The sequence below is a fragment of the Anas platyrhynchos genome, chromosome 3 (assembly GCF_047663525.1).
Source record: "Anas platyrhynchos isolate ZD024472 breed Pekin duck chromosome 3, IASCAAS_PekinDuck_T2T, whole genome shotgun sequence".
In the NCBI taxonomy this organism is placed as follows: Eukaryota; Metazoa; Chordata; class Aves; order Anseriformes; family Anatidae; genus Anas; species Anas platyrhynchos.
The window spans coordinates 12,474,207-12,499,312 of NC_092589.1; the positions used below are offsets into that span (position 1 = coordinate 12,474,207).

Genomic DNA, 25,106 nt, shown 5'->3' on the forward strand with positions numbered 1-25,106 from the left:
GGGAGGGGGGGTAAAGGAGCATCCGAGGGGGCTCTCTCCCCATTAATATTGAAATTTCTAAACCTGAAATCAGAAGGGAGCAAACAAACGGGAAAGGGCTGGGGAGGCGGCGGGGAGCTCAGGGCGGAATGCCGCGGATCAGGGGGGACGCGAGCCGAGCCGAGATACCCCAAAAGGCAGCGCCCGAAGAAACGGCAGGGGAAAAAAAAAAAAAAAAAAAAAAATCCCTCTTTAAAGAGCTGTTGAAGGCCGGACCCGAGGGAGGGGGGAATAAAAGGGGAGGGGGGCAGCATTAGGGCGCTAACCCTGCGGCGTCCCCGCACTTTTGGGGTTTGTGCAGCGAACAAAGGGCGGCCCGGCACGGCCCGGCTCGGCTCGGCCCCGATCCCGGTCCCGGTCCCGGTCCCGTTCCCGGCCCCGTTCCCAGCCCCGGCATCCCCGGGCCCGGCCCCTGCTTGCGCTCCGGCAGCGGGGGCCTTTTCTTAATTAAACGGAGGGCTTGAATAAAAGATTCCCCATAAAATTGACGCCCGTCTTAAAACTTTCTAAACGCCGCTATAAAACCCTTTTCATAAAATTAACTGGGAAATGAGTTACCGGCCCGGGCTGCTCTCAGCCCGGCTCCTCCCGGGGCCGGTCGAACACGATCGTGGCCTCCCCGAGAACCGGGCTGCGAGGCCGGCTTCGCCCCCGCCGTGCCACCGGGGCCGTGCCGAGCCCAGCCGTGCCCGGCTCCGCGCCCCTCGCCGGCTCCCACGGCCCCGGAGCGAGCCCCGAGAGCGGCGCCGCTTTTAGGGCGATTTCCTTCGGGTTTATCATTTCTTAATTTTTTTGGGGGGGGGGAGCGCAGCTCCTAGCCTAGTTAGAGCACGAGGCGCCCCGAAGTTGATTAGTGCTAATTAATGAGGCGGAGGGGGAGCGCTGCCCCGTGCTCCCCCCCCCCGGCTGCCCTGCGCGCCCTGCCCGTGCCGAGCCCTCTCCGCGCCTCTCGTTGAATAATAATAATAAATAATAATAATAATAATAAAAACACCGAAACGTTGGGTGAAACTCTGGCTGCTTAATTAAAAAATCAAATCAAATAAATAAATCCGCTGGGCTGCTTTGCATGTGAAGGATTGAGCTGTTGTGCCGTCTACTGGGCGCTGCGAAAAGTGCAGCCGGGGATGCGCAAAACCCCGCTCCGGGCTGCCCCGGGTGGGGGGCGGGCTGGGGGGCAGCGGGACGAGGGGCTGAGCGCTATGGGGGGGGGGTAAAAAATAATAATAATAAGGAAAAAGGGGGGAGATAGCGCACCCGCCTTTAAAACGCCCTCCTGAGCATCCCTCCGTGCGGAGAGAGCTGCAGCGGCCCGGTGAGGGGGGCCCGGGGTGCGGGGGGGGCCGGGGGGGTCCCGGCTGCAGCCTCGCACGGAGCCCGGCCGGGAGCATCGGGCAGAGGTGGCTGGGAGGGGGGGCATCGCCCCGGCCTTGAGCGGCGGGGGAGATGTTGGGAATAAAACTTCGGGGCGAGGTGTAAAAAAAGTGTGTGTTTTCTTTTTTTTTTCCCTTACTTTTCCTTCTTTCTTTTCCCTTTCTTTCTCTTTCATTTCTTTCTTTTCCTTTCCTTCTTTTCCTATCCTTCCTTCCTTTATTTTTTTTTTCCTTTCTTCCTTTTTCTTTCCAAGAAGTTTGCCGGGTGGTAGGAGCCGGTCTGCAAAGCCCTGCTCGCCTTTGCAGGGTGCCAGCAGCCTGCAAAGACAAAAAGCTGGCCCCCCCGAGGAGCTGTGAAAGCCCAGAGCTCCGCTCCCCTCTGGGGAAACCCCCGGGACCCCCCAAAAACCCGAAGCACCCCCGCAGAGGGGGTCGCAGCCCGGCCAGCCGCGGGGGGAGCGCAGCCCCTGCCGCTCGGTGCAGAGCCAGCGCTGCGGCTCCCTCCCTTCCGAGTCACTTGGGAAAGTTCAACAGAGGGTGACATTAGCCTAAAATATTCGATACCTTTTCCCGGAGACTTTCCCCGCTCCTGCTGCGCTAAAGTCCAGCTCCGAGTTCGCGCCTGCTGCCTCCGGAGGAAAAAAAAAATAATAATAAAAAAAGAAAAAAAAAAAAAAAGAAAATAAAAACCCTACAAAACCCAGCGACCTGGCTGATTTCTGCCAGCCAGGACCACGGGCGCTTCCCCCCCGAGCAGACAAAGCAGCGAGGAAACGTCGCCGTGCCCCCGGTGCAAGCAGCCCGGCGGAGCACGCTCCCCTCTTAACCGGGTGGCAAAGCTCTCTCTGGGGGTGCAGCGTGGCGGGGACCGGGCTCAACCCCCCGATTTCGGGCTGGAAACGGAGAGCCGGGACCTTGGGGCGCCCCGGGGAGCCGCAGCACGGCGGAGCTGTGCCGGAGCCCCGGCCACTTGCTGCTTTTTGCCGACCAACTCCTTTCGGGCACCGCTCCCTCCCCGCTACCTGCCGCGTCCCCGCCGGCACCGGCGAGAGCCGGGGCAGAAATCACGCACACGCTGGAAATAAGAAATTCAAAAAATAGTAATAATCCACCCCCGGGAGGGTAACAGAGAAGGGAAGTGCTCTGCCGGCTCCGCACGGCCGCAGCTCCGGTGCCACCCGCTCCCGGTCCCACTCCCGGTGTCGCTCCCGGTCTCATTCCCGGATCCGGTCCCGGCCCCAGCCCCACGCTTTGCCCCCCGTTCCCTCCCCAAAATCGCGATCCGCCGCCGCCGCGCTGCTCTCCGCACCCCCGGGTGCGTTATCACCGCCCGGTGCGTAATTGCCTATTGACTTTGCTAAACGGAGCCGCGGAGCTGTTTGAACACCCAGCCTTCCCCTGGCAAACAGCTCTCCCGGCAAGGAATTAAAAAATAAAAATAACAATAATAATACTAAAAAAAGGCGGCGGAATGGCTTAGACTTGCTCTCGCTCCTCCGTTTTCCAACGGCTCGCACCGCACCCGGCGCACCGAGTGCTCGTCTCGAAGCGCTTTGCATCCGACTTTGTGTGGCAGCGCGGGCAAAAGGAGCGCAAATGGGGGTAAAAAGAGGGCAAACGGGAGTAAAAAGAGCGCAGATTTTGGCAGCGGGTGGGGTTCCCACCCGCTGTGGTCTCGCAGGTGAGTGCCCGCACACACCTGGCTCTGCACCCCTGCACTGCCCTGGGGAAGTTGTGGCCAGCGAGGAGACCCATGAGAAAAGCCTGAGTGGGTGGGAGCGCGAAGGTCTGTTTTAAGGACAATTTGGGGAAAATCCCTCCTTGTTAAAAAGTTTTTAGCTCCCTGCTTTGCAGGAGAGGCGTACAAACTCATGCGGCCTCCCTCCCCGTGGCACAAGCAGTGCCATGCGAGCTGCGCCGTCCCCAAAACCATCAGGCTGGGGTTCGTCCCCCGGGACAGGAGCGCTTGCCCACGGGGCCCCTTCTTTGCTGTCCCCTCTCCATCCTCCTCACTCTCTGGATGGAGCAGAGGCAGCTGCCGTCACCCTTGAGCCTTTCAGGGGAAGGCGGCCTCCTCCTGCACCGAGGCCGGCTTCCCGAGGCAGCAGCTGCGAGAGGCGGGCAGGGAGGGGGGAAAAATTTTTTAAAGAAGCGAGGGAGAGAAGAAGGGGGGTCGGGGAAGGGAGGCGGTGAAAGCTGCACTTTCCTCTGAGCGGAGAGAGAGCGTCCCCTCGGAGGGGCCCCAGCTCCAGGAGCTGCCTCCCGAGCCCTGGGCCTCCCACACGGCAGCGGTTCCTCTGGCTGGGCCCCCGCTGCTCCACGCCGCCTCTGCCCGCGTGGGGACAGTGACATGGGGATGGAGAGACCTACAGGGACCACGCCAGGCCCACGGGCTGGCTTCGGAATGGGGAGCTCCAAGGGTCGAGGGATTCGGAGCATCCTGCGTGAGGACGCGATGCTAGCGGCCAGTTTCTAGGACTTTTGTAGAGAGCTCGGTAAAAGACCTGCAGCCGGGGGTGCCACAGGGAAACACGAGTCAGGAGAAGATGTTGAGGTGGGTGCATCAAGAGTGCTTGCTTCCAGATCACCCCACGGGGCACTTTTTGGATCTCCAGCACCTTGGCTTCAGTTAAACAGCTCTAACTGCTCTTTAAAGACAACACTCTCCTGTGTCATTCTCCGGTAAGTCATGGGAACAAGACGCCCCAATGCCCCAAACTCTGCAAAGGGAGCATTTCTTACACAGAACCAGAGAAACAGCTCCTGGAGCAACCAGCTCAGTTCACCCCACCTGCAACACCATTTCCACGCGTTTAGTACTTCGTGCATTTAGTATTTTGGCCAAGAGGGCTTTCAGCATGTTTTGAAGGGGGATTATCCTGAAATTCATCCTTTCAGGTCAAATTTCCAAAGATACTGAGGTTCTTCTCTCCATGTGGCAGGGGCTGCAGTCCACCCTCAGAGAAAATTTGGCACCTGACTCCTGCCAGAGGTCTAAACCTTCTCGAACAAGCATGGGCAGCAAGCCGTGCTTCAGGAGCTGCCTACAAACACAAGGCTCGCTGACAGTCGGTAGGATTAAGTGCCTAAACCACCTTTTGAAAAGGGACGTACCTTTCCGAAGGTACACAGACCTCGTTGCACGCGTAGACATGACCAAAGTCACTCCAAGCCTCTGGGGAGCCAATAAAAGCACGTCAGCGGGCTCTACCCACCCTACAGCTCCTCAGGGGATTTGGGGGACGCCGAATCCTTTGCCCCAGTTAAAACAGGAGGCTTTCAAGGGACTCAACCAAGTGGCTACGTGGTGGCACACTCTGAGATGCTGCCTCTCAGGCCTCTGCCTGAGGACCAGCTGTTCCCACCCCTCTCTTCATTAACTCCTAAAAAGCATCCCTGGACCTTGTCCAGATCTATCCCCTCTGGAATATCTTGCTTGAAACCATTTTTCTCACACTATCTTAGATCATATGTCTCCTTTTATGTTTCCAAGTTGAAGTTTGTTATAGTTTATTATAGTCTGTGCTGCTGATTATTTGTATCCCTATTACATCCCTGTTCTTGCTAGTATTGGAAACGCTTCTTACTTCAGGTCTCTCACCAGATTTCATTCCTATGCTGCTCACCCCGATTTCCACCGAGCCCAATCTGCCTTGCTTTTATTCTTGCCAAACTCTTGCTCCTTTTCCTTCGCTGCACATCACGGCCAGGCTTTTCCTTCGCTCTTTTCCATGCACGCTGCGCCTCTCTCCTGATGAAGAGCCCCTCACCGGTCAGTTGTCGTTGCCATTAGTGTTACATTTCTAGTTATTCTTGCCTCTTTCCAAAGCCTTTGAAGTTGTGTAGAGACAATTTGATTCATTAGTACACCCAGCCTCGCAGTAACCCTAGCTTCTGCTTTATTTTCTGTATTGGAAGCACATGTCAGAGCCTCCACGTGAGGGGAAAGCTCCGCTGCCTGCCTTTCCTACACAGGTCAAACTCTGCGTAAAAATCCTTGCCTTGCTGAACTCAAGTGGCCGGTGGCTTTCTCCTGCTGTGCTGCACGTCCCTAGGGCACCTCCCTTTGCCTGGTGGGGCTGGGAGGCAGCGTACAGCCCCCTTCTGTTGGCAGTCGGGATCTGGGCTGGGCTCCTCCAAGGAGGACCAGGAGCAGACCGCTCGCCTCCTCACCCAGGCGGCTCCTCCCAAGCCTCGTGCCCCATCTCAACGAGGCAGGGTGAGCATCACCGACATAAAACGTGGCTCCACGTGCGTTCCTTGCTCAGCCTTCCCATGCTGACCCACTGCTGGGCTTTGTCTCCAGCCCCTGCCTTCCCCACTCCAAGCTCCACAAAGCTCCTTGGTCTTCACTGTCATTGCTGCTCCTTTGCTGCCCGTGGGGTTTGTGCGATCCCAAGCTCCTGCAGACACGGCACGAGAGCGTCACCAACAGCCAGGGGCTCTCAGAGGAGCTTTACCTCACGAGTGCCTTCCAAAATCGACGTTAAAAGGAAGAGGCCTCCTAAGAAAACTCCGCCGTGGGACCACTTGTTGCTGCGGGTGTGTAGTTTATTCCATTCCCTCTTTCCGCTTTCCAGTGCTTTTCCTACAGCTTTTCTTACCTGCCTGCCTCTTAATATAGATTTTGTTTGGGAAGCCAAGCCTGCCTGCCTCATGTTTTCCCTTGGATCTGTTCCCTGCTCCTCGCACAGGTTGCCCACTGCTCTCGGCGGCTCTTCCCTTGGCCAACATCGCCGCTGGAGCCCCTCTCCATCCATCTCACCTTGCTTTGATCAAAAAGAAATCCATTTATGAGCGTCGGCACAAACAGGCCCACGGGTTTCTAGCCAAAACCAGCTGATGTCAAAATATCCCGGCTTTCACTTTGGCTCGGTGCTTAAACTGGCTAGGACGAGGAGAGCCCAGAAGAAAAAGCCCTTCGTTACGATTTATGAGCGGTTTCTGTTTGTTTAGCCCAAACGAGTCAGTCATCAATTTAAGAAAATCAATATAAGATTGGTTTAAATCAAATTAAGTGTTTGTACAGGGGCTTTACCCCATATTTTAACAAGTTAATTTAAAATTACGCTTCGGATTGTTTCCCTGCCTGGAAGAGGCCCATTTCCAGGGACCAGATGGGACCAGACTGTGAATGGTGGTGGGCCCAGCAGGTCTGGAGGAAGGTGGTGGGAGCAGCTGGATCCCAGTGGCTCTGGAAAACTGATCAGAGCTCAGTGACCCAGACCATGTGTCCTCCAAACCTTGGTCTCAGTGACTTTTCCAACAAGCTGAAGCAGGCGACCTGGGTTAGAGAAGCTCATTTTCACTACGACTCTATGGGTTCTGCCCAAAAGAACCCATACCAAGTTTTCAAGAATTTGTAACTATCGAGGGCCAAATTTGGTCAAATCCTGTTGGAGGACAGGAGAAGGAGGCTGCTTGCAGCCAGGTGGCTTTGCACAACGCGTCTTCTCCTCAGAACCCCAAGCTGATGACCAGGAGAGCAGGTTCAGCCTCGGTCCTCTGCTTGCCACCCATCCACAAACCCATTTGCTGTGGTATCCCAAATGCACGCTGGCCCCATCACACCAAGCCAGTGGTTCCTTTCTTTCCTTTCTTTCCTTCTTTCTTTCTGTCTTGCCCAATTCGTGTGGGTTTTAGCGTTGCACATTTTCCTGTTGTTTTTGCTGCTGCGCTCAGAGCCCTTCGCTGCTCTGGCCCCGTGCCAAGGAGCCTTCCTCCACCACGTTTTTAGCTTCTTACCCCCAGGAGGGGAGAGCTTGAATTTGTTTCAACATTTTCTTCTTTTTATTTGTTTTCTTCTTTTCTGTCGAGCCCGTAATTTAGTTCTGCTGACACAAATGGTTAACCCCGTAGTGGGAATCTACTTAGAAAGCCTCTCCGAAGATCACCGCAGCCTCTGGTTTTGACGCTCGGGTTTATTTTTTCCCCTAACACCCCCAGAAATGATGGGGTCTAAAATACCCCTTGGAAGTGCTACAGTGCCAAAAAGAGGGCACGGGGCTTTGTAACCTGAATAAAGGCCTGGAGTACGGAGAATTTGTGTTCAGACTCACGTGAGGCATCCGAGCATCACCTGTTCACTTTATTTTCTCACCGAGTGGTGTCTTATTCCCGGGCTCGTTTTATGTCTGCACGGGGACACGCGGGCAGAATTTACGTGTGCTGGTGTGCATTAACTCCTGTCCTGACCAGTGCTAATTACCGCTAATTATGTGGGACAGTGTTAATTCTCTTAGCAGCGTTACTGCTGGCCTTACACTTCTGAAAGTGCCTTTGGGTGAGGCAGCTTACTTTGAAACGATATTTATGTGGGGAATAAATACGGAGCGGCTCATACACTGTAAATTTACACCGCCGGATCGCGGGCCCTGAAGTCTCTATAACTCTGAGGTCTCTGGGCACCAAGACAGAGAAACCCTCCAGGAAGAACCACTCAATAGAAAGGGTGTCAGGATCACCCCGCGTGATCTCGAGAAAGTAATTTTGATCTGGCATTTCTCTTCTGCGAAATTGGAAAAATAATATGTCCCTCACCGTCTCAGGGGCGTTGTATTTATATCCTCTGCCTTGCCAATCATTCTCCTCGCTTTTAAAAAATATCCTCCAAACCCTAATTGTTTTTATGTGTTTGCAGTATAAGACATAAAAGACATAAACCCATCATATTTTTCTACGCTGTGTTTTCCCCGTTGTGCTGTACCGCTACCGCGAGCACCGTGCTTGCGGAGAGGATGAATGAAGACATCTCCAGCAGCGTGGCTGAGTGGCACCGTGGGGCCAGGAGGTGTCATCAGGCCACGTGGCTCTTCCCTGTCCCTGCATGAGTGGGAGGCCCACGTCTGTCGGTGGGATAAGGAAAACTGCTGGTGTCCCTCAGTGTCCCCAGCCAGGGCAGTGATTCCCTTAAATCACCTAATTCCCCTCTCCAGACATTTCTCTCCTGACTGGGATGTCAGAGCCCGTCCTGGGGAGCTGGGAGGTGTCTGGCAGCCTTGGTTCGTGCTGGTGTCAGGGTCTCTGCACTTCAGCTCAGTCCTTCTCCTTCCGAAGGTTGTGCAGAGGGTCCCGGCCTCAGGGCTCGGTGGTCCCAGCTCAGATGTTGCCATCTCTCCCAGCGGCAGCGTTGTGAGTCGGGAGGCTTTGCTCTCAGATCCCGTATCAGCTGGGTGTACCAAAATACCAGCCAAGAGGCGTCTGCCTACCAGTCTTCGGGCAAAAATAAATAAAGGAAAAATAAAACAAAGCAGCAGAGCTGGCTCACTCATCCCTTATGCAGGTAGGGGGCTGTCTCTGCCCCCTGGGGTTCCTACCCACAGGTTGTGAAGCTGGGTGTTTGCACGAAGCAGAACCCCGCGATGGTCACTGCCCTGACCACTCGGCTCTTTGGAAGCATTCTTCTGAGGTTAGATGCGTTTCCCTCAACAATCTGCTGTCCAGTAAGCTGGAGTCGGATGGCTTTTTAACTAAGTCATCTTTTATATCTGCAGACGGATGCCAAGGTTCTTGACTTTGCGTGAAGCAATTATCCATCTGCTTTTTGTTTTTTAGGTGAAAGAACAGGAGTCTTGTTTGTCCGATGACAGAACCGTACAAACATCTACCAGTGCTTTCCGTGGCCTGGACCTTTGGCTGTTCCCCCTGCTGGCCTCTCCTCCTACTTCTTCAAATAAGAGGCAACATTTGGCCATTGCATTCAGACTGAACTTTTGCACTCGCTTCCCTCCTTTCTCAATTCCTAAAATTTTAGGCATTTAAAAAATAAAATAAAATAAAAGAGGGAGACTGTATTTTCCTCGTCCTCTTTTCCCTTCTCCCCCTTTTCCCTACCTGCCTGGGACACTTCCTTGCAGCAGCTCCCCACGAACCAGCACTTGCAGAGGCTCAGCTGAGGGGGACAGGACACCTTCTCCCTCATCCCTCATTTTTAACTCACAGTTGCGCTGACTTTGGCAGCACTGCTCTGATTTATGGGGCTGTACATGGTGGGACCGTTGTCTGTCCCTTCCTCCTCCCTGCCGGAGAGCCGGGCAGCTTCAGACAGGCTCCTGGCCTCGCGTTCATTAACAGCAGCTGTCAGAGCAGCTCTTGCCGAAGCTCCACGTCCTTTCAAAACCATCACAGGTTTCTACTTCGTGGAGAAACAGGCAGCAGTTTCGTTTGTGTAAAACCCGCATGAATAAAAATTTAATCTAAGGCTATTGCTGCTCTAACAGCAATAATTTCTCTCCGAGACCGAATACAAAGAATACTAAAAACTGTCTATAAATAAGACTGTATTTAATACAGGGGAGACGTGATTTAATAGGCTTACTGGTAAAACCTTCTCTGCCACTTTCGAGTCCAACTCTAGGTCTTTCTCCTGAACCAAACTGGCTTTCTACAAGAAGAACACAGGCCCCGATAAACTGTGATTTCTAAGGTGAAATCATTCAACTCAAGCCTTCCTCTGCAAAAGGAAGAGGAAAAATATCTACTAAAAGGAAATATTAGTTAATCAGAGGACATCCCTTTCATACTAGAAGCTACTAGGGGATTTAAACGTACATTCTAATTATAATAGTTCCCTAATTATCTGCCTAACATCTCATTTTTCTGTCTAATCCCCCTTTTAATTACAGTGCCTTTTTTTTTTTTTTTTTTTCCCATCACACAACCGAAGCACTCGATTTTACTGAAAATAAATCCTTTTAACTGGTGATGTCAGGGAAGAAATACTGCCGCTGCCCCCCAGAACGTGCACACTGCCTGGTAGGGAAATGTCTCGCCAGAGCTTTGGGTGAGGCGCTCTGATGTTCCCTTCAGAGCCAGCCTCATTTAAAGCCTTGCAGGTTTTCTCAAGCGAGAAAAAAATGCTCTAAACCGCACGTTATTTATTTAATTTTGTTTTGCAGAAGTTCCCAGCTGTGAAAGTTTTCCAGCGTGTAGCTTTGTTTTTCAGGCTGCCTTCCACCGCCGCTCGATGGGATCCCCGCCACTGGCCGGCACTGGAATAGGATTTGGCCTTTGAACCAAGGCAGCGTGTAATTTGTGGAGCGGAAGCAATATTGTATCATTTGAGCTACGTTATCTACGAGCATCTGGTCATCAAGATCTTGCCGGGCGATTACGGAGCGGAGAGGAAACGCTGTCGGGGGGTTGGAGGGGAAGGGGGGGAAGGAAGCGGCGCGCGCGGGGTTCCCGTTTCCAGCCCCGCCGCTGGTTTCCTGCGCGGTCCTCGAGCAAATCACAGCTCTCCACTTCCTGAGAGCAAAAAAAGAATCGCCCTTCGGGGATGTTGTCAGGCTTAATGGATGTTTATAAATTGCTCTAACAAAAGGTGCTATGTCAGTGAAAAGTGCTCTTCCCGATGATTATTCAAATGCTCATTAAAATGCATTTTGTTCCATCCTTTCCCTCGGCTTGTGTGGGAGGAAATTGAAAGATTCGGGGCTTTGTGGGAAAGGGGGGGAGCTCGCTCCTTCCTTTGGGTGTGGGAGCGGCAAGTTTACAGAGCTAAAGACCTTTGGCGTGCAGGTAGGTTTGCACCTAAGGCTCCGAGCCAGGCTGCAAGCTCCGACAGACCCGTGGCTGGCAAGCTCCCTCCAGAAAGACAAGCCACGGATTAATGGTACCTTCCCCTGCTCAAATTTGCATGTATCATTTACTTAGCCTCGCTCCTGATGGAATTAGGTATCATCCTTTATTGAAAATTATTCTTAATGTGTATTTAAGCATTAAAAATGAATGCGCGTCTGCGATAAAACTTCGGGAATAATTTATAAACAGCCGACGTAACGCGAGGTACGGAGCACTTGGCTGCCCTGCCAACCTGCACGGACGTCTGCGCCTCGCCAGGATGCTTTTCCCTTGGTGGATGCTTCATTACATCTCACCAACCCCTGAAAGGTTGCCTGGCCCCAGCCTGCCTGGGTCTGCTGGCATTTCCAGGCACTGAAAGCTGAAGGAGACGTCATATATCTTCGGAGCTTCAGCTGCACCGGACGGCAGCTTGGCATCTGCCCCGGCAGGCCAGACACAATGTTCTTGGCCCTCTGCGGCGACCCAAACCCACGCCTGGCCTCAAGTAGTACCCACAATGACTGGTGAAGGGTTTTTGTAATGCCAGCCAAAGAAACCGAAACCTCAGTTGTGGGTAGGAAAAAGACAGATTTTTCCTGGTAAGGAGTTTCTATGTGAAACGTATGGCAGCCACCAGCCCAAAGGATTTTATGATTTGGGGCAAAAAGCCACTGCAACTAGTAATCATCATCGTTTCTAACTAGAGTGCACCAACTTGCTCCTATCAGCATTTTTAGGGGACGGGAGGGAGCCGAACACTTTTGTGGGGTGCAATGTCTGCTCCCAAATGCAGTCCTTTCAGCTGCCCCTCGCTGCGGTCATGCAGTGCATCGGGGCACCCCTCCCCACCACCCGGACTTCAACTCCTTCCTCCCCTGGGGAGACCTTTCCTGTCGTGCCCTTCCTTTAGAGCAGGCAAATCGTCACCACCACCGAGGACAGCTGCTGGGCTGACTTCAGCTTCCTCCAACACTCAGAGCCCTCGCGCCGTGGCACGTTGCACAACCAGGTGGACTGGCACTGCTCCCTGCTTGCTTGCAAGGGCTGAACCGACTCTGCAAAGCGTGAGGGGTGAGTCAGGCTCCCTGAATTTCTCCCCATGCAAGCCCAGTCGGATCCTGACCCTATCCCGGTCTTTGCTCCGTACCCATCAGCAGTGAGAACCAGGCCTGGCATCACCTCGTGCCCCACACTCAGCCAACAAACTGCCAGCTTTCAAGTCGCCCTTTGTCTTTTTTCCTTTAGACTTTTGCAGCTGATGCCTTTTTCCCTCGGGTACCTTTGTGCATTCCCAGTTTTGCAAGCCCGTGTATCATCCGCCCCATGTTCCTGCAGGTGTCCCAGAGGCAATTTGGCAGCAGGGGCTGTGCCGTGAGCTGCTCCTGAGGTCTTCCAGTGCCTGCCCCTCTCCCCTGGGTGCAGGACTTGGACGTGACACATCCTAAGGAGCTGGAGGAAGGGGCAGCACTGCCCGTCAGAGCTTTCTCGTCCTCTTCTTCTCCTTCCAGACTTGTCTTCGTCCACTGACCACTGTGCCACGCGCTGACTCCACCTTTTGGTATGCGGAAAGGTCACCTGGGATTTAGTGAGGACGTTACACAAAGTTTTCTGGAAATGACCACCAAAATCTGCCCAACGTGTCAGAAAAGAGCACCTTCCCCTTAGCTTAAAATTCAACCCCAAATCCAAGCTTTGGGTTTGAGCAGACTCCTCAGGCCTCATTACCGGTCCCATAGAAATACCGTTTTGCAGGAAATTCGGCTACTATCCTGCAGGAAATTCAGTATTTCTCCTTAAAGTTGCTGGCAGTGTGGCCAAACAAACTTCTGTTTAACGTCTCCCCTCTGGAGTGGGGGAAACATCTGCCTCGATATCAGGGGTGACGGCATGTGTCCTTTCACCCTTCGTTTTTACTGAAGACCACGGGAGTTTGTCCTTGTATGTGCCAGGAATTAAAGACCAGGGACACACTGGGGACGTGGTGAGGGGCATCTGGTTCTCCTCCTCCTCTTTCTCCATCCTCCTCCTCCTCCTCCTCCTCCTCCATGAAGCTGAGTTTTGCCAGAGAGAGGCATCCAAATGCAAAGGCGTACAAGGAATAAACTTCAGCAGCACCTAGCCAAATTTTTTATTTTTTTTTAGCATGCTTTTCTCTCCCTCTGCTTTCACTCAAATATTGCCTGGCCCCGTTCTTCTTTAATAAATGGGTTGCTTAGTTTCATTTTTCAACGCTCCATTTCTTAGCTAATTCAAATAGCCTCGGCTGGGTGTAGCAGTGGTGAGACTGGCTGCCCTTTTAACAAAATGTAGCTTGTTTGGCCAACTATCCCGTCAGGAAAACTTCTTCTGCATGCTAAACCATCCTGTGCAGAGGGCTGAAGCTCCTTAGCCATAGGACAGGGGGCACTGTGTTCTGGTGGGAGCAGAGGACTGCCAACATCAGTGTATGGGGACAGACCTGGTTTCCTTGATGTCTGATGGCTTCACACCCCATGTCCAAGTCCCAAAAAGCTGGTCCTCAGCTGTGACGCTCCATGCCATGCCCACCACCCCCCGACCCTCATGATGACATCTCTAAACGACAGATGCTTTCTTTGTACATAAAGGTGTTGCTGAAATTAATCCAGCTGGTTCATAAAATGAAGGAGGACTTCAATGTTGGAAGGACAGCAGGGTATAGGTGGCATACAGATAACTAAGCAAGAGAAGCAACACATCTTCCTCCTGAAGCTACCTTGCTATGGCCACGTAAGGACCTGGTAAGAACGACGCAGGCTCATCTGCTGCTTGATGCACTGGAAATCAAGCCCACGGGTAACGCTTCTTCGTGCACTGCTTGCTCACCCCCACGGCTCCCATCCCAAAAGGACAGGGAAGGAGGGAGCCCCCGGGCTCCTCCTTTTCGTCTACATCCTCTCACCCCTTCCCTGCCAAGACTCTCAAAGTGGTTTGAGGTCATTTCCCCATCTGAAAAATGACTGCTAGAGACTAGCCCTCCGGTTTGTTCCAGGACTTGAGGAGCGAGATGGGTTTCTTCCTTGCCAAAAAGATATCCAGGCAGAAACTCTCTTGGCAGAAATGTATGGGTTTTCTGGCCCTATCTGTGTGTTTGGATACATTCTGTTATGCAAGATGATGCAATCCTTGTATATCTCAATAGAAGCACACATTAAGATAGTCCTCATGTCTTCCTGATGGCCAGATGTGCTTCTCTGTAACGCTGCAGTTTACTGTAGACATGCTGGTTGTTATTTTATCTTAGAACAAAACCCAAAGAATCTATTAATGAGGATAAATACATGTCATAATTTCTTCTCTTTAACAAATACTTGGCATCAATTCCTCTTATCAGTCCTTCTAGCTTCCCAGCCTGGAAGCTGCTGAAGTCCGCTCCCTTGCAGAAATCCCAGCAGAGAGTTTCCTACAGCAAATCCCCATAACTAATCCTCCCTGGAATCATCTGCGAGTTTCACAGCACAAAACAGCCCTGTGTTAATTTTTCCACTACATTCAAAACTTGGCCAAATACCTCGAGAGCTCATATGGAGCCGATGGCCACTGGTCGCTCTGCAGCTTTGCGAGCAGCCACTTTCCTTGCGAGCTCTCGGCTTTGGACCCATGCCCCCTGTCCACGCACTGAGCTCGCAGGTGGCCTCGTGGCCAGGGGCAGGGAGTTACGTGTCTGCCCAGAATCACGTCTGCTTTGCTCAGTTGTTTGGGAGTTAGGCAAGATGCTTCAGGGCAGTTGCAAATAGCTGAAATTTGGTAGCAGACTTTCAACACAGTCTTCCCAAGCTATTTCACAGTAGAAGGCGGTCATTTCACCTCCACTGTCTCCACACCTGAAGAAAACCCTGCCTTTACAACCACTCGGCACAAATCACTTCTGGTATTTACCTGGGGTGTCTGCGGAGCCCACTGCAAACTCCTGCTGCTTTCACAGAATGGGGTCAGCCCCCCCAGCTGGACAAACTTTGCCCAGAGGAGTACGTGCAGGACCATCCTGCATCATCCCAGAAACTCCCCTCACTTTGCTAAAAGGGACATCATTTCTTGAAAATCCAGCCCCTCTCTAAAGACTGAATTTCAAGGGGGACTTTCCCCCTGAATGTATACTTGAGAAGAAAATCTACCCTTCGTTGCTCAGCGCGAGGGGAAGGCTGCAGACACAGACAACCAAACGAAGCCATCAACTCTCCCAGCGCCAACCTCACGTCCGTCGCAGATGCTGCACGGGGCACTGTAGAAATATTTGACGGCGCGTCACACCTAATCCATTAATCATTGCTTTTAATAATTAATTTGTCCTTCTGCAGCCCTTTTCACCCAAGGATATCAAAGGACTTCTCAGCGAGGCGTTACCACGTCCCTCGTACCGTAGGCAGCGGGCAGGGCTGGAGCCGGAGATATTAACCTCAGCAATCGGTGCCAGGAGCAGAAGCCAAACAAAGCCTGCGCTGGAATCAATTTTCAGGCTTTTTTGGATGGTTCTGTTTCACTTCTTTTTAAAAATAAATATGTATTGGAGGAGCCGGGCTCACTCTGGAGGTTTACTTCCAGGAGGCAAAGCTCTGTCCATGGACAAGGTCTTTTTCTGCGGCCGTGCTTATTTTTTTTTGAGAACGGCTTCTGACCGAGACGGAAAATGCTCTCCAATCACCCCAAGGGCCAAGAGCCCCCCTTTTTTTTTTCCATGCCGGCCCCTGCTCCAGCCCCCCCAGTACAACTCAGCTAATGTGCCTATTTTTCATCATACAGCCAGCCGCCTTACAAAAAGCCAATGAATTATTCTTGTTTTTAGTGCAACCGCTGAAAATATTTCAAAGTGAGAAGGAATTGACCCAACCTACTGTGCACATTATTTATTCAGAGGTAGTACAAAAACGAGTCCCTGATGTTACTAAAACAAATCCTAATAAGTACAGAGAGCATCAATTACAGGCTTCCCTTTATAGTCCTATATATCTCTTTCCCTTTCTAGAGATAGTATCACATGCAAGGGGGCACTGCGTTGGCTTTCAAATCTATTGAGCTTTCATAATTGTAACCTCTGTTTTAACCTCTTTTATAGGACACACTATACTGTTTCATGTTATGTTCCTTGAATCCCAACTAACCCTATGAGAAGGTGTCTTTAAAGCTTGCTTCTTATAAGGCATGCATAAAGTGGGAAATATTAAGCATTCATAACACCGTGCATACATTACATCTGGGTGCAGAGCACAAGGAAGAGCGAAGCAAAATATATCTCGGGAACCTCGCTTGGAATCTCGCTTTAAGCTCAGTAAATATTCAGTATGCACAAATTCTGACATAATTAAACCAGAGAAATATTAATTGCAGTAAAATAGCTGGATTTTTTTTTCCCTCCCTTTTTTTCTTTTCCAGTCTGTATGGAATGTCCTTCTATTTAATCAAAAAGCTTGGAATGACTCCTAATCTATCATAAAATTTTTTAAGGACATGATTAATTCCATTGTTTAAATTCTGGTTTATTGCCATAAGAAACTCTCATAAATGATCCTGCACCTTTCTCTGTGATCATTTCCTTCTAAAGTAATACACTAATTAATTTCAATTAAATATATGTAAAAGAAGATATATTTTGAAAAATGCTTCTCCCTTGCCATTTGTTAATATATTGAAAAAGTGTAAACCTTGGAACATTTAACATAGAAAATATTCATTTTTGGTAATTTCTCAAGGGGGCAATTTATTAAATGAAAGGCTTTTAACATTAGCTAAAAGCAGCCCTGTAAATCATGGGTGTCATCAAACTGCTTCATCACTTCATTAATTTAAAAGATTATTATATGCGTAACTGACATAATTTTGAACAATGTTACATGGTTAATTTATTAATGTAGAAAAGCAGAAATGACATGCTGAATTGATTTATTATTATAATTGTATAATTTTAGGACTTTTCTCTGTGACTTTCACCAACAGAGTGAATGATTCAGGGTGAAGTCGTGCCATTGATTTCCTTCTTAAGGCAGGACTTCTCCTGGATGTCTGTAAGGACTTCAGATGCAAACAAGAGTTCCTTCAGCCTGTCTGCCCCGTGTTTCAGCTGGAAGACTTCCTCCCCAACCCATGCTCACCTTGTGCTTGTATTCATTTCCAAGAGCATTTTTTTTTCCCTTCGCAGTAGCCAAATATATTTAAAAGTCATTGCAGTTCTGCTAAAAACCCGATTCTGCGTAACCATGCTTAAACATGCCTGTACCCCAGGCTTTCTGCATGCACATGAAGAGGTTTTAGGGTCGTGGAGCTTGCTCAGCCCCACTTGAGGAACCCAGAGCCGCCGTGGCTCTCGCAGAGCGGCCCACAGTATTTTGGGCCATAATTCTATTAGCTAGCAGTTAGTGCTGGCTTCCTGCCCGAGCTGAAAATATAATGCAGCATCATTTCTTTTCTAGGCGCTGCTTGGAAGCACAGTTAAAGTTGGATTCAATAATATCATGCATACCACGGTTGGGATTATTTTGAGACTGAAATGATGCGTGACTCCGAAACCCTGCAAAGCCCGCGCAGCATTCCTGGGCTCAGCCCGAAGACGGGTGTGCGAGGTGTGGCGGGGCAGAGCCCCCGATTCATACAACCTTGCCTCAAAAACCCACAAGGGGATACAGCCTGGATTTAACCAAACGGGGCCCCAGTTCACCAAAACATTGGGGGACACGCTCGGCGTCTGGGATGCGTCGATGTGCTGCGCCCTGCTGCATGCAGAGCATCTGTGAGCCCAGCAATTCCCCACGGCATCTGGAGCCAGTCCTGTAGGGCCATCGGTGGTGCCCCAGTTGCACCTCCAGCACCCCCTGCTGTAGGACACGGGTCCCCAAGGGTCCCCAAATCACCACCAGCATGGCACAGACATCCCTGCAACCTTGGGTCATTCCGGCCCCACTTAATGCCAACGCTATGGCAGCGCGTGCAAAAGCTCAGGAGCCAAATTCTCGAGGTGCTGGCAGCGGGGAAAGGCGGGCAGCACACTGAGTGATGCCCCATTGGGGTGTCAGACCAGACATGTCCCCAAACCCCTCTTTTTTCGTGCCTTTTATTTAGAGCTGCTTTTAGGTGACCAGACACAAAGGGTCTGGACTCCAGGAGGGGCATCTGAGATGCCAATAGTAAGGATACCGAAATCAAAGGATTTCACAGTGGATAAAATTTAAAATGCAAATTAAAAACTATACTGTTTCAGAGCAGCGGTTAAGGATCCTGCATCATAAACTGGTGTCACAAGAGCATTCTGGGCAATTACTGACAATTTTTAAGAGAGTATTTTTCTTTCCCTGTAATCTTACATAATGCCTTTCATATGTAATACCTTGAGCGTATGCAGTATGCAAAACACTCTACCAACTGTATACATACAGAAATCATTTCACCGTTAAACGCAGCCATGCCCAGGGTGCAGGATGGTGACCAGATGGGCTGAGCGCAGCACGCGCTGCCAGACTAAAGAGCAGGGAAAAATGTAGCCAGGACCACTGGGGCAAACCTAGGCTCTTAGAAAAAGCACCATGTGGTTTTCAATGTGCACAGAGTGAAGACAGGACCTCTGCTTTTAAGATACTACCCACCAAGATGGACAGCTTCGAGAAAGGCATCCTTCATGCCATGAAGTTTCAGCCCATCACTCGCGTGTATTATTTCAATGCTCCCAAGTTAGCTAGGGCGTATTATCAATCTCCAATTATCTCTCGCATTTACAAGGTTCACTTATATTTTTGATGGTGATTTTTTCTCTCTTTCTTTTTTTTTTTTTTTTTTTTTTTACTAAGGGTGTCACTAAGGACATGGGGAAACAATTTAGGAGATTAAAAAAAAAAAAGAGAGAGAAAAGATTCGAGCCAAATGCTTTCTTACAGGAAACATTTATTTGCACTAGAGTGTCTCATCTAACAAAGTTCCCCCATATTTTCCCACAACAGACAGGAACTTGCCTGCATTAGCATTTTAAGGAACGAATCCTAAAGACCAGCAAGTGTCAATAAGCTGTCACAAGCAGGATTGATGGCTCTTAACAGATCTCTTCTCACATGAGTGCAAATGACTGTCTCTGAGTTCATCACAGGCATTTTGGTCAAAACAAACTTTTCTGATTTTCACATGGCCTTTAAAATCCTGACGAAAGCAAAACAGAGGGGCTGATCCCGTCCCACAGCGATCAATGGCAAAACCGTTTGCCTGACTGGAAGCAAAGTCAGAACCCTGGTTCAAGCAAATGGACTATTACCATTTTCTGCAACCTGATCTTTCACATCGCAAATACGGACCTTTAAAGGTGAGAGGGAGACAATTTACAGAAAATAACTTGTTCTAAAAACAAAACACACATCCTACGTGATCTGGAGTGTATGCGTACTTGGCATAAAGAGCTGGTTTTGATCTGGCTTTTGTTTTATATTTAGTGCTGCAAACATCTGCTAGCCTTATTACAAATTGCACTTTGGTAGTCATAATTAGTAACCACATGATTCTGTTCTACATGTGACATTTACAAAATCAGAAAAATATGGGACAGTGGAAGTACTCTATTAATGTAGTTTCTGGATGTTATATGCAACCACTGTATGACTCTCTTAGTTTCCCCATTCTGTCCTGACGCAGGGAGATGCCTTTTTTCTTTTTTTTTTAAAAAAAGAAAGATATTTCACCCTAAGTGACAGCTTAATCACAGATTTCCTTTTGGTGAGGATTGTCCCTGATGATGTCTATCAGTTTGACAATGGGGAGCGCTGCCTCCTGACGCCTGGAGGAACTCTGAAAGCCTCACCCAACCCGAAGCTCAGGTGGACAGATCTGGAGACGTAGAAGAAGATGACAAAAGCAAGGTTCAACTACAACTGCAAAGCTGCAAGCTTCTTCAGGGTAGTCCTGTCCGTGCTTGACCCTTGGAGCAGAAGCCTCCAGGGTTACAGTCCCTGGTAGTAACTTAATTCAGGTAATTGGACATCCATAAACCTCCCAACAAGAACCGGTGCAGTCAAGCGTGGGGGTAAGGAGAGCTGACTGTAGGGACCTGTCATCCCCTCGGTGCCTCCAGCGGAGCAGCTTGCTCCCAGCCCCTCCAGACACCAGGGGAAGGGCTTGGGGCAAGCAGAGGACTAGCAAGGCAAGGAGGGTCTTTGCTCTCCAGATGTCAAATACATTAACGCCGTATTCATTCCTTCTGCTTCATTCCTTCTCCCTTTGCCCAACTTCTCTTTTTCCTCCCGCTATCATCTTGCCTCTTCCAGTTCCCCATGACCTCTTGCTTTTCCTAAGCCAAAAAATACAAACCTGAAAAGCTCCCAGAAACAGGCCAACCAGGTGAGCTGCTTGGACTTGACCTTACAAGACAACATCTCTGGCTAGAGAAATCAAGTCCTCGAGTGCAAAACTGTCAGGGCGTGACATAATTTGGGTGAAGCATTTTTTGCGTGCCTCTCACACACTTACACGGCTTCCAGGTATTGTGGGTCCCTGTAGCAGGCAAGAGAGTGAATTAGATCTTTAGTTTTGAGCCGGTATGGCTTTTCTTATGTTCTTTGTGAATGTAGGAGCCAGACATCAGCCTGTTTATAGCGGGGAGCCTCTTGTTAGTCAACCACACAAATCAGAGTTGAGTACTGTCCCTGAGGAGTCTTCCAAGTCTTCTGTTGGAGACAGGATCATGTTTCCTTACAGCCTTTACAGATATGTTTCCTAGGGTGGCAGCTCCATGTACTTACTGAATAGTTTGCTCCAGAGCTTAACTATTTCTAGTACAAGGAAGTTATCTCAAGGATCTAATCTAACTCTCCCTTGCTGCATATTAAGCTGATTATTCCTATTCCTGCCCTCAACAGACGTGGATTAAAACCTGGTTGCCCTCTGCTTTCTACTAACCTTGCAGATAGCAGAAGGTTAGGTCTCTCTAGCTCTTTAGCTTAAAAGAATCCCATCCTGTCAACCCTTGCAATCATCTCATCGCAGTATTACAGAAAACTTAAATCTTGTCTCTGGAGCAAGCCATGCTTTTTGTGCCTCTGCAAGAGGCAACAGAGCGGGCTCTGAATTGTCGGAGAGAAAATGGCAGAGTCCATAAAGCAGGCAGGGTTCCCAAAGAAGATTTATGGCTGAGGCACTCAAGAGCTGTGTTGTCGGAGTGTTTCTCTTGGAAAGCCCCGTGTGTGGGTGCCGCCAGCCCTTACCCCTGCCCTGCCAGCAGCGGGGCTGCGGTATCGTCGCCACTTCTCCTTCGGGGAAGGAGGGGGTATCTACGGGTAATTAGCATTTTTCAAGAGTGGTGCTGGAGGCTGCGAGAGGGAGAAGTAAAAACAAACATAAAATAAAATCCAGGCAAGAGGGTAATATTTCCATCATCAAAGCTGACATACTGCACTGTGAGTCCTTTGAGCAGCAGAAATTTGATGTGCAAACCCTGTTGAAAGAGAAATCTTTGTATGAGCTTTTCTCATAGGATAATTTTAGGCTTCGGCACTTCTTTTGACACAGACGATTTTAAATCTGGAATCATTCACAGACGTCTAAGGCCATTAGGTCATGGAATATGACTTCTTCTGGAACAGGGGCCGATGAATTTCACCTACATACCCCCATCAACTTTTGTGCAGGGAAAAGTGTGTTCACAAATTGGGGTTTCCACGGTGAAAAATGTATGCTTGGAAGGGCAGGCAGGACATCCACGAGGAAAACCAGCTCTTTGAACTGGTGGACCTTGACACCAGTGGAAGGGTGCTCAGAACTGAGCCCTTCCTTTCCCACTGCACTTTGTACCATCCTCCCAGAAAAAGCCACCAGTTCTCACCTCTCCAAGTGAGACATTCCCCTGAGACCTTCCAACAGCCTGAAACTCCTCAGACCCAGTGCTGGCAACATGGCAAGTGTTGCTGGGTGGGCACTGGAGCATGTATTATGGCTTTGGTTGGAAGGGGGAAAGATTTTAGTACTGATGGAAGAAGACAAATGGAAGAGGATGAAGCTGACACAATCCTTTGATAAATTTATTAAGGACCTCTCTTCCCCCTGCCCCTGAACAAGGACTAACACAAGCTAGCCTTTGTTTCCCATGAAAATTCACAGAAAAATGCTTACTCCTTGAGCACACAGATTGAAAGAAGGGAACAGAAGATCCTGAACGTATTGTGAGTGCTCCAGCATCTTTAGATTTTCATAGCTTTACCAACTCTTCTTTACCATAAAACTACCTTTTTCGTGTCTTTTCTGTTTAGCATCCCGAGAAAGCATCCTAGGGATGCCCACAGCTCTAGTGCCCCTGCTTTATGGAGGAGACAAGGGCTGAAGAGGCTGTTTTTTTTTATTAAATCCCCTTTCTCAGGGCATTTCTTTTCCACGTTTCCCAAGGATGTTAGAAGTGCTAACAAGGCAGGGGGCAGTGCTACCAGAGAGGCAGGGTGTCAAAGCAGGAGCACACGAAGAGCAGAAGCTGTATATCCTTCTTGTGCAGCTCTGCATCTTCCCATTTCCCTCAGGTTTAAGTAGTTTCTCCCAGACCATCTCCTTCACTGCCCTATGCCCATCTTGCTCTCCATGTTCAACTCCACCACTCAACTGAAGCTCTCTTTGGAGGCCATCAGTTTTGTGGCTCCTCCATCAGATGCACTGACTTTGACCATTGATAGCACTGCTTGGGAAGCTACTGGGGAAAGTGGGGATGAGGGGCTGGTCTACAGAGCTTTGCAGTCCATCCTGAGGGTAGTGAGTTGGTTTTCCTGCCACAACTAGTCGGTGTTATCATGCAAACTTGTCACTAGAATATTTCACCGATGGTCACTACAACATCAAAGTGAAAACGTACAACGAAACAGGCCAAAGCAATACACTTGAGTATCTTCATGTTTGAAAAGTGATGCTTCTAGAGAGGTAAATAAATGTTCAAGAGTAATCACAGTTCACATATGTGTTGATGAAGAAAAAGATATCACAGAACTCAAAACAAACGAGTGGAACAATAAAACCCAGCAAAAACCTAAATTCTGCCTCCCTCCCCCCAAGGTTAACAAAACCTCTTCAAATCAAGAGAGACCGCACCGGCAGACAACTATAGAAGGCTTTACATTGATGTTTTCTTTCTTTGAAAAGACTTTAAATGCTTTTCTCGTGTTTTTACAAAAGCTTTTACATTTTCGAGGGGTTCTCTTTCTGTCTGAATGCCACTGCTAGCAAAGGAAAGGAAATTCTTCATGTCCTTTTGTTGGAGCTACGGCGAGGGCTTCATGAGAAAATTCTGCCTGCGTGGAGTCCCGCGTGGGCTCTTGTAGACAGGAGGGAGAGAAAATCAACCCAGGCCCAGGAAACAAACAGATGTTTCATTCATGGCCGCGTCAACAAATCAATATTGATCAATAGTAAGATCTGTTCATTACCCCCCAGAGGTGACCGCCTGACTGCATTTTCCAAGACCCAGTTGGGCTGAAATCCAATGGGATCCTGCCAATTGTGCAAATGGGAACGAAAGCTCATCCCAAAACGGTCGCCAGCCAAGTCTAGCATGGTCCCTACCAGCCCGTGCTGAAGACAGCATCCAGCCTTGATCCAGACGTCTGTGACTAGTTGAAGACCTATTTATTACCCTTAGTGTTATACCCAGTTTACAGAAGGCTTCACCACTGTTAGCCATTACTCCTTGTTTTGATGCCAGTCCCCAACGTGCTTTTTTAATGATTATCAAACCATTATGGGCCATCCCCTGCCAAAGACATAGCCCAGAAATCCCTTGACCCGCCCAACGCTACTATTATGTCCAAGCTGCAGTTGGTGAGAGCAGAGAAAGAGAGAAGTAGTTTGGAAATGGAAAGGAAGGGAAGGATTAAACGAAAAGCTCTGCCAGGATGTAGCCCCGGGGAGCTAATTCACCATGGGCAGAGCAACTTGAGGGAGGACTGAGTTTAAAGGGTCGGAGTCTAGAAGACAGCTGGTACTCAGCTGGTGATGTTGCTGGTTTATGTTGCTCCTGCGTAGCCTATAAATGACACCAGGATGTGTTCTTGATATACATATATATATATACACACACACACACACATATATATATTTTAAGTGACTTGTACAGGAAATTTTTCCTCATTGCATATAAAAGCTGTTCCAATTCCCCAAAGTAAGAGACTTGGCAAGTCAATTACAAGGAAAGTAGAAGTGCTGAAGCATATGAACAAATTTTAACAACATGTAAGCATAACTTTTATTGCCAACAGTAGATGTACATTGGAATTTGGGGGGGGGGGGGGGAAGAAACCCTGATGAAGTGGCAAAATGCAGTTGTTTTTCTTTATCTACAGAGAACACTGTGGTTTCATTTGCAGATGAATCACTTTGTTGTGATTTATTCAGTTTGTAAATGGATCTGATTTATTTTCCCAGGGGATTTGAGAGATTTTTAGGAAAGCAAGTTACCAAGCTGGCTAAAATGAGAGGAAACATAATTGCACTGAAATGTTTGAAGAAGATCAAGTTAGGGTTTCACCTGCCAGAACATTTTGGCAACAAAACAGAACAAAATCCAAGAATTTAAGGACATAAACAAAAAAAAGGCTAAGAAACCCAAAACAAACTGGTATCAAAAATGAGGGAAAACTATGATCTGGACTAACCAAACACAGCCCGGCCAGTTGTTAAATGACAAAGTCTGTAAAGGAATATCCTGCTTTGGTGCACTCTGTTCCAGGGCACTGTAATGTCAGCTTTGCCAGAGCAATTAAACTGTTTAATAATCAAACCTGGATCTCATTTATATGGCATATGAACATAGTAAAATAGAGCGTATGGAAAGTGTGCTGTACAATGAGATGTGGTTTATTTCATATCGCAAGTTTGCTGGTAATTAGATAGTTCATATCACAGGGAAAATGTTAACGCCTATTGAATATAATATATACAGGCAGCAGATTTGCCAGCTTCAATAGCTTTCCTGCACTGACAGTCTTTATTTTGTTATTTTGTGTCCCACTGAGAACATGGAAGTCAAAGATTCAATCCAAATCTCAAGAGCTAGCGGAAAGATCCTCTGGTTAACTCGGTGACATGTGTATCTAGCCGCAGAATAAAGCCTTCCAAAGATGAAATCGTTATACTTAAACCTACATACAGAATCCCTCATTCTGGCAATGTTTTTAAACC

At 49.2% G+C, this 25,106-nt stretch overlaps 1 long non-coding RNA gene across 1 annotated transcript in view; it reads right to left on the minus strand.

The window, feature by feature from the left end:
* Nucleotides 1-205: 205 nt before the first annotated feature.
* The window catches only part of LOC106016655 (uncharacterized), a 273,558-nt gene continuing 248,657 nt past the window's right edge, over nt 206-25,106 (minus strand). Inside the window, exons 6-7 of the long non-coding RNA XR_011807999.1 lie at nt 1,977-2,037; nt 206-1,746 (exon numbers count right to left, since the gene is read on the minus strand). This is a non-coding gene — a long non-coding RNA (uncharacterized lncRNA). The remainder of the gene's footprint in view (nt 1,747-1,976; nt 2,038-25,106) is intronic.